Consider the following 12,878-nt stretch of genomic DNA (forward strand, 5'->3'; position numbering starts at 1 on the left):
TCCAAGAAGAAGAAGAGTGCAACTCACAAATTAAGATTAATGAAGCAAAGGATAATGAATTCCAACTTACAGATCAGGATATATTAAGCGTAACTTCACCTTTCAATGCAAATCAACCTGATAAACTAAAAGAAATGGATGTGTCAGGTGTACTATATAATGATGATATAAATTGCTACACAAGTCATACTGATTTTATTATACCATTGTTAATCATGCTAATCAAAGCGGTACGAATGAAGAAAAACTTCCATCTAGGCCAATGGTTCCTATAGAAGTAAATCTAGAAATCAAGAACAGATATCAGACAATTACTGAGGAAAGAATGCCTAGACAATTGACTAATCAAACTGCAATGCAGGGAGTGACAATCATGAAGATGATGATCTTCATGGAACAAAGCAGTACAAACTAAATGTGGGGGATGGTTCAAGAAATGAAATAAATGAAGGTAGTGACTGAAAAATAAATGACATGCCCATGAAGGAACATTCAACTTCACTAACCACTGAAGATCAAAATGGAAAGCCAACACAAGATAATCGAATAGGAATAAAAGAACAAGATATGGGGATGAGCTGGGACATTTTTTACCAAACTTCTACTCTGCTATTAGAAGCACTAAAGTACCAATCTAACAAAATGGACATACAAATATATCTCCTCAAAATGATGGCAAATGCAGTCGCGGGGATTGACAAAAAACTAGCCCAGCTCAATGGCCTGATAGTCAGAGCTCAAACTGACAGTGAAAAAATGGTCACAGACTGCATTTGTATACCTATTATAGACAAGTTAGCAGGTTTTGTATACCATAATAGAAGATACTAAAAAGACTCTTCAAAAGGAAAAAGAAAAAGATAATGAAAAAATGAAAGAAAAAACCAAGTTCATTATGAAGACTGATGAGGAATATAACAGCAGTGTGGAAATTATTGATGGGCTAGAACAAACATCAGCAATAAAGTTGCAGACAAACTCAAAAACACAAAACGAAGGGATAACATCAATAGTCATACAAACATTGGACCAGGCAAGGGATGAGATAACCAATATAGAAACAAGGGCAGATCAAGAAATTAAAGACCATGATACTCACGGTTTTACCATGACAAAACGTCATAGGAAAAAATTACGTAATACAAGAAAAAAGGCGAAACCCCTAAATTGCGTAGTAATACAACCGGATGAAGAATTGATAACAACTATAGACACTCAAGGATATGAACCACAAAATGAATTGCCAAGAGAGGAAAAAAAGAGCTCACCAACAACTAAAAGTGGGAACAACAAATATTTTGCAATATTTGAAAAAGAATCTTTTATGGAAAAAATAAATGCCCAAAAGAATACAGCTATTACGACAGCTAAAACAAGCCAACTGGGGAAGGAACAGAAAAAAATGGAGGAAGGTAACAATCTGAGAAAAATAAAATCCTCCTGCAAAGAGCCCAATATAGAGCAGGCGCCGGTGTTCAAAAAAAGGAGACAATTAGAAGAATCAGTAGAACGAAGGATTACAACAAGCCCAAAAAGAGTAAGAAGAACATGATACTGGCCCGCCTAACTATAGTTCTCAGAGATGGAACGACAGTACTCCTTTAAAGGTAACTACAAAAACAAGTCAACATCAAAATCAAGATGTTGATGAAAAGATAGAAAGACACAGGAAACCCAATGTAAATGAGGAGGACAGAAGGAATACATTAAAAACAGTAGAGACAAAAACAAAATTACCAGACTGGGACCAACTTGTTATTGAAAATCGGAATGTGGTAAAGCAAATTACTCACAAAGTAAAACAAGCTATGGAAATAGATAGACATGATGATCATCTATCTAATGAAAAGGCACAACTCATTTTTAAACCAGAATTCGAATCGAGAGGCAAACAAGATATATTAAATAGAGGGAATATTCTTCGACTATTTAAATCAATCCCTTCTTTATCTAAAATTGTGAGTGAAGATATCGACTCCATTGAATTTATGACTAATAAGGATAGTCTCCAGGCACCAACATTAATTACGTTAAATTCAATGTTAACAGCAGATCAAATTATAAACGAACGGAAAACATTCAATGCCTGGGGTATAGTAATTAGTAAGCCAGCTCCAGAGGTTTATACAACACCACTCATTAGTGAGATAGATCAGGCACAGAAGGTAAAGTGTAACATGCAAATCTGTACCGTATTAAAAAATGCCTGGGGTGGATCTGCCCATAATGTAGGAGCAACATCACCGCAAAGGAAAATAGAAAAAATGCTAGGAATAAATGAAAAATGGACTACCCTGGCATTACATAGCAAGAACAGTCCATGACAGAATATAATCACTGTCCCGGCAAAGAACGAAAAAGATCTCGGAAAAATTACGATGTGTTCATGGAACATAAATGGAGTAGGAACTAAGATATATAATGCTCACATAAATTCTATTGCACATCCATGCAAGATCATCCTACTGCAGGAAACATGGGAGACCAATCCATTTATGTTACAGGGCTATATAGGTTTCTTTGAATACGCAAATAAAACCCATAAATATGGCCGTCCAAGCAGGGGGCTAGCAATATTTATTTCTAGTAACCTACGTGCTGAACATGAGCAATTGGACTCAATTAGCCCTGACATTCTAATAGTCAAGTTGAAATACAAAACAAGTAATCAGAAAACAAAGACCCTAATTTTGATCAATGTATATATACATCCAACGCAAAGTAGTAGAGAATCATCATGTGCAACACTTAATAACTTTTTGCTGGAACAAATGTTGGATGACCCATTAGCAGACTACATGATGACAGGGGATTTTAACCTGAATTTATTAGCACCTTTTATGAGACGACATTACCCAATCACAAGATCATCAATGGTCAATCCCCTATCAGGATTTAGGAATGGAGACAAACTTCTTACGAAACAAAATTGGCACACAATTTGTCAAGGATATAGAAGCAATGGGTTTACGACTCCTTAGTGGGAGATTTAAAGCAGATACTCCTCCTGCATATACGTACATTTCACATAATGTAAAGACTAGGATTGATTACACAATGGCATCACTTAACATCTTTTGTAATATCTCCTTGTATCACATGGAGAAGGTTTCAGACAGTGACCATTGCCAACAGATAAATACTACAAACATCAGGAGTAATACATACCAACCATACAAAACTGTGCCGGGGCACCTCGGAACGATAAATTATAAGAAACTTATTTGGACTGTCCAGAATAAGGAAGAGATGAATGATCCAGTCCAGAAACGTATAGAGAATTGTTTCAATGATAGAACATTGGAGTCGCCGATTGAACAATGGGTAAACTTTACCCGGAAGCTGGTCAAACCTCAAGCTCAAACACGATTAAATAAGAGGAACCAAAACAAGCAAGGAGATGGAAGGAAAACATATATAAATCTTCCATTCACAAGAACAAAACTAAAAAGAACTCGTAATAAGTTAAGAAGACAAATTACAAATTCCACCGACAATGACGAAAAACTGAGTAATTTAAAAACTTTAAATCAAAACCTGAAGAAACTAATATGGAATGAAAAAAATCAAACCAAACAAGTATTCTGGTCAAAACTATTCTATGCAAGCAAACAAGCAAACTCAAGAGAATTCTGGAAAATCATAAATGGTCTTGTGCGACCAAATAAATTGGTGGTATCATCAACATTAACGGAGCAAGAATGGGTCAGTTTCCTCCAAAAACACCTAAATCGAAAAGGAAAAATAAAAACAAAGTATGAAACATGGCCTACAAATAGACTAGAGTACGAGATTGAAGAACAAATTGACATATCAAAAGCTCAACTAACTAAATTAATTAAGAAACAAAAAGATGGGGCACCAGGACCAAATGGAATTCTGTTTGCTCTCTATAAAGAAATTCCGGATCTATGGGCAGGATATCTTGTAAAAGTATTTAAAGAAATAGTACAGACAGGTGTTATTCCTGAATCATGGCAAGGGTCCTTAATTTTGCCAATCTTTAAAAAAGGAAACTGGGCGCTTCCTGAAAATTATAGGCTTATCACTCTACAAGACTCAGACGCTAAGTTGTTTGCAGGGATTCTGCTTAACTACTTAAATGAATGGGCAATAGAAAATAAGGTACTGCCTCCAAACCAGACTGGATTTATTATAGGACTTGGAACGACAACAAACATCTTAGCATTATCTCTACTAATCAATAAATCAATTACAGCCAAACAGACGCTGTACCTATGTTTTGTAGATTTTAAATCTGCCTTTGATTGCGTCCAAAGAAACCTACGGTGGAAGAAGCTCCAGCAAAAACATATTCCAACTGAATTATTAAAAATGATTCAACTTCTCCACAGTAAAACCTGGGTCAGAGTGAGGATGGGGGATGGCCAAACATTAACAAGAGAAATCCGAACAACTGAAGGTCTTAAGCAGGGATGCGTATTGGCCCCCCTACTTTTTAATTTGTTCCTGGCAGATTTGACAGTGTTCCTGGATGAAATAAATGCACATCCGCCGAAACTAGCCTGCAAACAAATTTCTAATCTACTATATGCAGAGGATGCCATCTTTTTAAGCCAAACTAAAGTTGGATTACAGCGTCTAATTAATCGAATAACCACATACGCAAAGGAAAATGGAATGGTGATAAATGGAACCCAAGCTAAAATCATGGTGGTCACTAAAAATGTAAATTTAAGATACAAAAGCAAATGATATATGGAGAACACCCAACTTGAACAAGTCGAAGTATATAGGTATTTGGGTCTATTATTCGATGAAAAGGGAAATTATCATCCACAAAAAATGGACATACAAAGGAAGGCAAATGCTCTGATGGCAGCTTTCAGGATCCTACAGAAATCCCTTGGTAATCTCACATACTATAGATTATAGCGGCAACACTTCTTCCGAATATCACATATGGCACAGTTGCATTAATTGGGAACGATTTGGAAATAATAAATAATTCTCTAACCAAAACATTTAAATCTCTTTTCCACCTCCTAAACAATGCCTCACCTGCACAAATTAGATTAGAATTTGGATTAAATAACCAGTACTATTGAAGAAAGGGCCAATTTATCAAAACATGGAATCGGATCAAAAATGAGCACGATAATAAGTTGTCACAATTATTATGGCAAGAAATAAATAATAATGTAAAGTCACCTGCATGGAATTATCTTAAAAAAGCGATAGAACAATTTGCTGTAATGGCAATCTGGAATAACACAATAAGTAAGGCATCATTTAAAAAAAAATATTAACCGAACAACAAATCAACTGTCGCTTGTAAATGACAAAGATATGCTGGTAAAAAGAAAAAATGCATGGTCAATAATAAATGGATATACAAAAAAGAAGGTACAAGAATATTTGGAAATACCTGGATTTTGGGGCATTCCCAAACAATGTGTTTCCACGTGCCTTTTCCTTCACATCGGAAGCATTTGTCAGCTATTTGGGGGAAGATATTATGCAAAAAGGACGGAGTTCTATATATCAACCATTAGTTAAAGAATTGCATGCGTTTAAAATTTGCTCCTCGAAAAATGGTTTTATTAAACTTATTTATTTTGTCCCATACCTGTTGATTAATTGTAATATCTTCCTTCTCTTAGTGTTTTAATCCAAATACTCATTTTCTTTTGTGTTTTGTTGTTAAGGATAGTGGAAATATTTTCTTTCATGAATAGATTTCCTATAGTGAGTTCTCTAAATTTTGGATTTATCCTGAAGAAGGACCAGTTCAGCATGCAGTGCGAATGGATTAACTGACTATTGATTTCATCCCAGGATTTCCATCTGTTACCCAAGAGGAAGTCTTCGATTTTCTCGAAGCCATTCTCCTTCCAAATAGTTAATATATATTTGTCCATACATCCAGCGTCTCCCAAGCTGAAATTCATTAAATTTGTCTTGCTGCTAAAATTAGGTAATCCATAGAACTTAAAAAACTGAGTTTTCACCTTAAAGATCCACTGCAGGGATTTATAGCTTACTTTTTTTGGATCTTTAGTGATTCTTACTGGGTCATACATTTTCAATTCCAGCAGCATCCTTTTGATAAAAAAATCATCCGTCTCGTGAAAATCTAAAACAGAAAACCTGTGGCTATAATGTGCAAAAGACGCAAAATAATATTCTCTAATATTTGGGAGGGACAACCCTCCTTGTGTAGATGATAAATACAAAGTGCTCAGTGCAAGTCTGGGAGATTTTTTTGCCCATAGGAAAGAAGAAATCAGCGCTTCTACTTTTTTAAAATAAGAGGCCTGGATTGCGCAGGGAATTGCACAAAAAAGGAAATTAAAGAGGGGTAATACCGACATACGAATTAGCGATGCCTGTCCTATAATAGACAGGGGTAACAAATTCTACCGGTCTAAAAGTAAGCCCACCTTTTTTAATAAAGGTAAAAAATTTAGTGCAAAAAGGTCGTCTAGGCTATCTGATACAAATATTCCAAGATATCTTTTGGGATTTGTGTTATATATCCGCCTGAATTCCGGAGCTAAAGTGTCTATAGTGCAGTTCACCAGAATAATTTCCGTTTTGTTTACATTAATTTTATAACCCCCCAGCTTTTGAAAATCAGAGAAGATTTTTAAAATCCTCCGTTGACTAGAGGGTTTAGAATCTATAAAAAGGGCAATATCATCTGCATACAGTTTTATATTTGTCATTCCTAATATTGGGGCTGTGTCAGCTTTAATATTCCTGATGGCGATTGCAAGAGGTTCGATAAATAATGCAAATAAAATTGGCGACAGGGGACATCCCTGTCGCGTACCTCTAGTGACGTTACAGGACCCAATATTTGTATTATTAATGATAATTTGTGCCCTAGAATTCACATACAATTGTCGTAAGAGAAAAATAAAAACATTCGGGAAATTAAAACTACGTAAAATTGCAAACAGGCAATCCCAAGAGACTAGATCGAAGGCTTTCTGCGCATCTAAAAACCAAATTTGAGCCTTCACCTTATTAGTTTTAAAATAATCTAGTGCCTCCAATAAAAATGTAGTGTTGGAATGAAGGTGTCTGCCTGCGATGAAACCGCACTGATCGTGAGCTACCAGGGGTCCTATTATTTTGTTTAATCGGTTTGCTAAAAGTTTTGTAAAAATTTTATAATCTGTATTCAGAAGGCTAATCGGGCGGTATGAATTTATATTTTCCTTGTTCTTTCCCTTTTTTAAAATACTGACCACCACCGCTATATGGAAGGAATCCGGTGGGGGACCACCTTGGAGTAAGTTATTAACTAATTTCAGAAGTTCTTTGCGTAGTGTTCCCTCAAATCTTTTAAAAAATTCGATGGGAAGGCCATCCTCACCGTTGGCCTTACCATTGGGGAAAGACTCTATCACTTCCTCTAATTCCAATAATGTGAAGTCTTGAGTAAGATAATTAATGCCCTCAGGATCTAATTTAGGTATTTCAAGTTGTTCTAAAAAAAAATTCAAGGTAGAGTCAAATGTAGCACCTTCAGATACTTGATAAATTCCCTCATAGTGTTTTAAAAACAGATCGCCAATAGAGGTGGTGGTCTTGACTTGTATTTTAGTAATAGGATCTGATAGCTGATCTATTCTATTGTGAACCTGCTTTTCTTTAGATTGCCATGCCAGAAGCTTTCCTGTATATTCACTCTCTTCATATATTTTTTGTGCATATAGGTTGCTATTTGTCTCGCCTAATTCATAATAAAAGTTCTTCATTTTGCATTTTGCCACGTTAAGTTTGTGACCAGAGATCTTAGATCTGACCCTAAAATGCTCTTGGGCTGCCTGTGAGAGTTCAGTTTGGAGTTTGATTTTCTCCTCCCTTTTTGCCCTCAGCTTAGGGATTTCTTTAGATGTAATTATTCCACGAAGAGTTGCTTTAAAAGCATCCCAGATTATATTTAATGGGGCTGAACCTCTATTCTGTATAAAAAATTGCTCAATCCTTTCATTAATATCTGCGCACCATTGTTGGTCAAGAAGATTGAGTTTATTAAAAAACCATCTACTTTTAGATCTAATTTCATGATTCCCCAGATTGACCTCCATACAAAGAACTGCATGGTCTGAGACAGCATTAGGTAGATGGACATAATTGTATAATACTAAATCATGGGATGACAGAAAAAAATCTAACCTTGACGCTGAATTGTATTTTGCTGAGTGGCATGAGTACTCGCGCTTGATAGGATTTAACTTTCGCCAGTGGTCAATAAGATCAAGATCTTTTTTACAACTTTGGACTGCTAAAGCAACTTGGGGTTTATTCTGACGACGATCTTTCTTAGTCAAGTCCAATCGCGGGTTTTGCAATAGATTAAAATCTCCCCCCCAGATTATTGGCCCGGGCAGACCAGTTATTGCCTGTTTTGCTTGTAGAATAGCTTGAGGGTCGTCAAGAATTGGTGCATAAACTGTAGCAAGAATAACACTGACGTTATTTAATTTACCGTGTGCAACTGCCCATCTACCTCTAATGTCCGTGCAAGACCCTTCAAGATTAAACCCTACATGTCTCCCTATTAGTATGGAAACTCCTCTCTGAGCCATCCCAGCAGGGGCAGATATGTTATAGCCCACCCAGCTTTTGAAGAGTTTAGCTGACTCTGCATGGTCTTTATGATGGGTTTCTTGTAAATAGATGACATCTGGTGAAAGGTTTTTCAGCCAGCACTCAATAGCATTCCTTTTACGAGCGTTATTCAATCCGTTAACGTTTAAAGAAATGAGTGAGGCTTGAGGGCTCAAATGTGTGCACGTTTGAACTGATGTCACTGTCGAGGCACTCAAGGCTGCTTGCATGACAATGCTACAAAGAGTTGACACACTCACTAAACAACAGCATGCATGCCAACATTTCAGAAGAGCAAAGTGGGAGATTTAAAAAACTAAATCGGGATAATGGGGCCTTGAATCGTAATACTGTCATGCATGGGCTTTGGAAGAGTGCTGCTGCAGGATCGGACTTTTGAAACGCAAATGCAAGTTTTTTCTTTCCTTTCAGAAGCATGCAGCGCAATGGCAGGCAGAGAGAGGGTGATGCAAGTGTTGTGCACTGGCCTGGCATGTTGCTGGCAGTGCATATACCACCCCCACCCCCCCTCATTCCTCCAGAGTGGCAACCCAAGCTGAAAGAGCTTCTCAGGCACACACACAGCCGCCTCCGATTACTTCACAGGTCTTTAAAAGACCATTCGCTTGTTAACGAGGCGTTGATGGTTTATCCGCCCATCTAGAGCCCCTGCATCGCCACTCTGACTATTGCTGGGAGAATTAGCACATTACACAATACCAAGCCCTGTCCGCTGAAACCGCGAGGAATCAGAATCGGGGTTTGCTTGCACGAATCGGGAGACTAACCTTGAAATCGGTAGTCTCCTGCCTGAATCAGGAGGGTTGGCATGTCTGCAACCTGGGCACAAGTCCTAAAAAAAGAAGTGGGGGGACTAAACTAGTTAATCAGTATGCAAGTGGCATCGCAGCGTGTGACATTGCAGTGCATGGCATCGCAGCGCGTGGCATTGCAGCGTGTGACATCACGGTGTGTGAAATCACAGGAACTGGCCTGACAAGACGTGATATCAGATCTTAAGCCCTCACATATATGTTTAGCAGGTGTATCATGAGTACGTTTGAGCACATTTCTAGCATACTAGCAAACCCTAATGATTGAGGCACAAGATTCACACTTTTGCAGGCTACACATAAAACAATGTTACCTTTTGTCAGCCTTAAGCTTTCTATAGCCATAGTTCTTTAAAAGAAATAGTGATACTTAAATTATTGCAACGCCTCCTCAAGGGTAGTAAGCGCATATAAATGCTATTTATTTTGTGCAAATACAGTGCATGCATATCTCCTAAACAGAGCCTGAACAAAGTGAAAAGCTTCCTTTCTTAAGTATGTGTGAAGTGCTAACAAGGTGCGAGCCTTTGTTTCCCCTCTGTTGCATTTGCATTAGGTGTGAGGCTCCTGACTGCTGCCAGCCAGGAAACTCCAACAAAAGGAGGCCTGATGAGCCTTCAGACTTGGCCTTTGTTAAGGGCCAGTAGGAGTCAGAAATAAGAAAGCCCCGTTCCCGCCTACACGTTGTTGTGATCGAATGCAGACAACAATGTGCAGCGTGGCTGAATGTGTCCCGGTGTTTGGAAATTACACCGGGACGAATTCAGCATCTTTTTTAGTGCAGCCCAACTTCTTGGCAGGGTGGACGGCATCCACCCTGTGAAAGAAGTGGTGGGACGCTGTCCACCCTCGTGGACCCCCGATCCGTGCCCCATCTGCAACAGTGTATTGATGAGCATACTGTGATATAGGGACCTATGTGAAGTCAAACAATATTTTCTATTAGTGAAACGCCCCTCCCCTCTTCTTCAGAGCAGAAACATCCATTCATTCATCCATTTATGTTTCAATGCACACTGGGAGACATTTTGGCATTATCATTGATTGCTCTATGATTTTAGGAGTTAATTATTTCAAAGATGTATTGCTTTATTTGTTGTCAGTGAATCTTTGTTGAGAGAGGGACGTGGTTACTGTAAACAAAACAACAAAGCCTAGAAGAGGCCGCTATTTTGATATTGTAGGAGACAGTTGTGCTCTAAAATCAAAAACTCAAAACCTAATTGGGGCCTAAATTTCAATCTTGATCGAGGATATAAAACCATATCAAATATCAGCAATCAGGCACACAGTAAAATTAGAAATAAGCTGTTCCTTTAATTTTCACTTTGATACATGACCTATGCCACATTGTCCCTGATCTGGTGTTTAAAACTCCTTGGTATTTTCCACTGTTTACTTTCCTATGTACCACGCTGTGGATTTGAGAAACTGCAAATAATTTTTTTTTTTTTTTAAATAAGCTGCCCAGTTTAATTGCAAAACTGACCAATATGCTCATATATTCATTGAAATACAGACTGCCACTTCCAGTTGTCACCTTTCTGTAAATACTCTTTAGTCCTTTACATCAGTGTTTGGAAGATGCTCATCTGAAGTGAAGCTTTAAAAACTTTTTTACAGCAGCAATCAAGTGTGAGGCCCTGTACTTAAACTGTCTGAACCCTAAAAACATTCATGTCTGTGACATCTGAAATCCCAGGTCTTTACAGGTAAAAATGCTTGTTTGTATGAAATGTATTCACTGCTGGAGCCTGGAGGCAGCGGTTCCGTCAGCAGCCACCAGATGGCGCTCCTTGCCTGCTGATGGATCCCACTGAGCTGCACAATGTATGAAAGGGAGAAGGGTTTCCTCTTCCGGGTCAGCAGTGGCAGAGACAGAACCAGTAGTGGTGGTGACATTACTTCCGGCCTCCCTTGGTGTGTCCAGCCTGCTGCAGAGGAGGAAGGAACCCTGTCTGGTGTGCAGTTACCTCCATCTTCAGACCCTCACAGACCTCAGATCTGCCCCCTCCCTCATACCCCAGATCTGCCCCCTCCCCCAGCCCCAAGAGGACGAGAGAGTTGGACATGTCTGCACAGGTCTCTGCTCAGGTAGGAGATTGTCAGCATCTTCTGTAGTGTTTGTAGAAATAGACTGAATAATCCTGGAGGGAATCTCTGCAGGAGGCGGGCTGAGCTGGGCTCTTCTATCCGGGGGCCCTGGGGGGTGAGCTGGACTCTTCTATCCGGGGCCCTTGGGCTGAACTGGGCTCTTCTATCCGGGGTCTCTCGGGCTGAGCTGGGCTCTTCTATCCGGGGATCCCTGGGGCTGAGCTGGGATCTTCTATCCGGGGGCCCCTGGGGGGCTTTCCTACCGCCCTGGGGGTGTTTGTGGGCTTCATTTGTGTTAAAGAGGGGATCTGTGCACTGCACTGCATCTTACTGCACTGAGGAATCTGTGTGCGCTGCATTGCATCTTAATGCACTATGAGGAGTCTCTGCCACTGTACTACATCCTACTGCACTATGATAAATCTGTGCATTGCACTATATCTTAATATACTTTGAGACTTTTGTGCCACTGCACTGTGAGGTATCTGTGCACGCCGCTCTGTATCTTATTGCACTGTGAGGAATGTGTACACATCGTTTGCTCAGCTCTTGCTGTTAATTTTATTGACTTGCCCACCTCTACCCCATGTTTGAAGCATGTCCCCCAGGCAGTTGACGTCAAGACTGCCCCGGGCCCCTTTTCTCCCTTTTTCCTGTTTCCATCTCTCAGACTAGGCAGAAGCTTCAGTCAGTGCAATAGTTTCCTGTGCCATAGGTTGGCTTATGGCATTATCTGCTACAGAGGTTGTGTGCATGCTGCAGAGAATGTGTGTGTGCACAGACTTTGGGCGTGCCATGTAGGAGGCCTGTCAAGCAGTGGAAGGTATATGTCTGTGTTTTTAATGTATCTCTCCAAGGGGATGTGTGTGTCTGTAAGTTGGATGTGTCTGCATGTGAACAGGGTAGGGTTGTCTTGCAGGCTGTGTGTGTGTATGAGGCGTGTCTCTGGTGTGTCACTTTGTACACACTGCAGTGTGTGTGTGTGGTGTGTCTGTAGTGTGTCCATCTCTTTGCAGGGTGTCTGTCGTCGCAGATGTTGGTGGGCTGTCAGTCACTCTTACTGGCCTCTCTTCTCTGTACAGATATGTTTAGGGTCGCTGGCTGAAAAGGGTTTGCTCTGATAATCTCATATCCAGATTAATTCCGATTTCCAGTCTTTGTGTCACTGTTGGACTTGGCCCTTCTGGCAGGTTCACCCCTGAACTTTTTGCCTAGTGATTTCTGGTCTTTGCGCACTTTGACACTGTGGCGCAGTGTAAAGTGCATGCGCTCCCTGAGTGCGTGTGTGAGATTGGCCTGCTCTCCCATAGGAATGCATGGGTAATGTCTGTGTCCCTGGTAGTTCCTGATGCGTGAGGTGTGCAT

Source organism: Lissotriton vulgaris, chromosome 1_1 (assembly GCF_964263255.1).
Source record: "Lissotriton vulgaris chromosome 1_1, aLisVul1.2, whole genome shotgun sequence".
NCBI classification, from domain to species: domain Eukaryota; kingdom Metazoa; phylum Chordata; class Amphibia; order Caudata; family Salamandridae; genus Lissotriton; species Lissotriton vulgaris.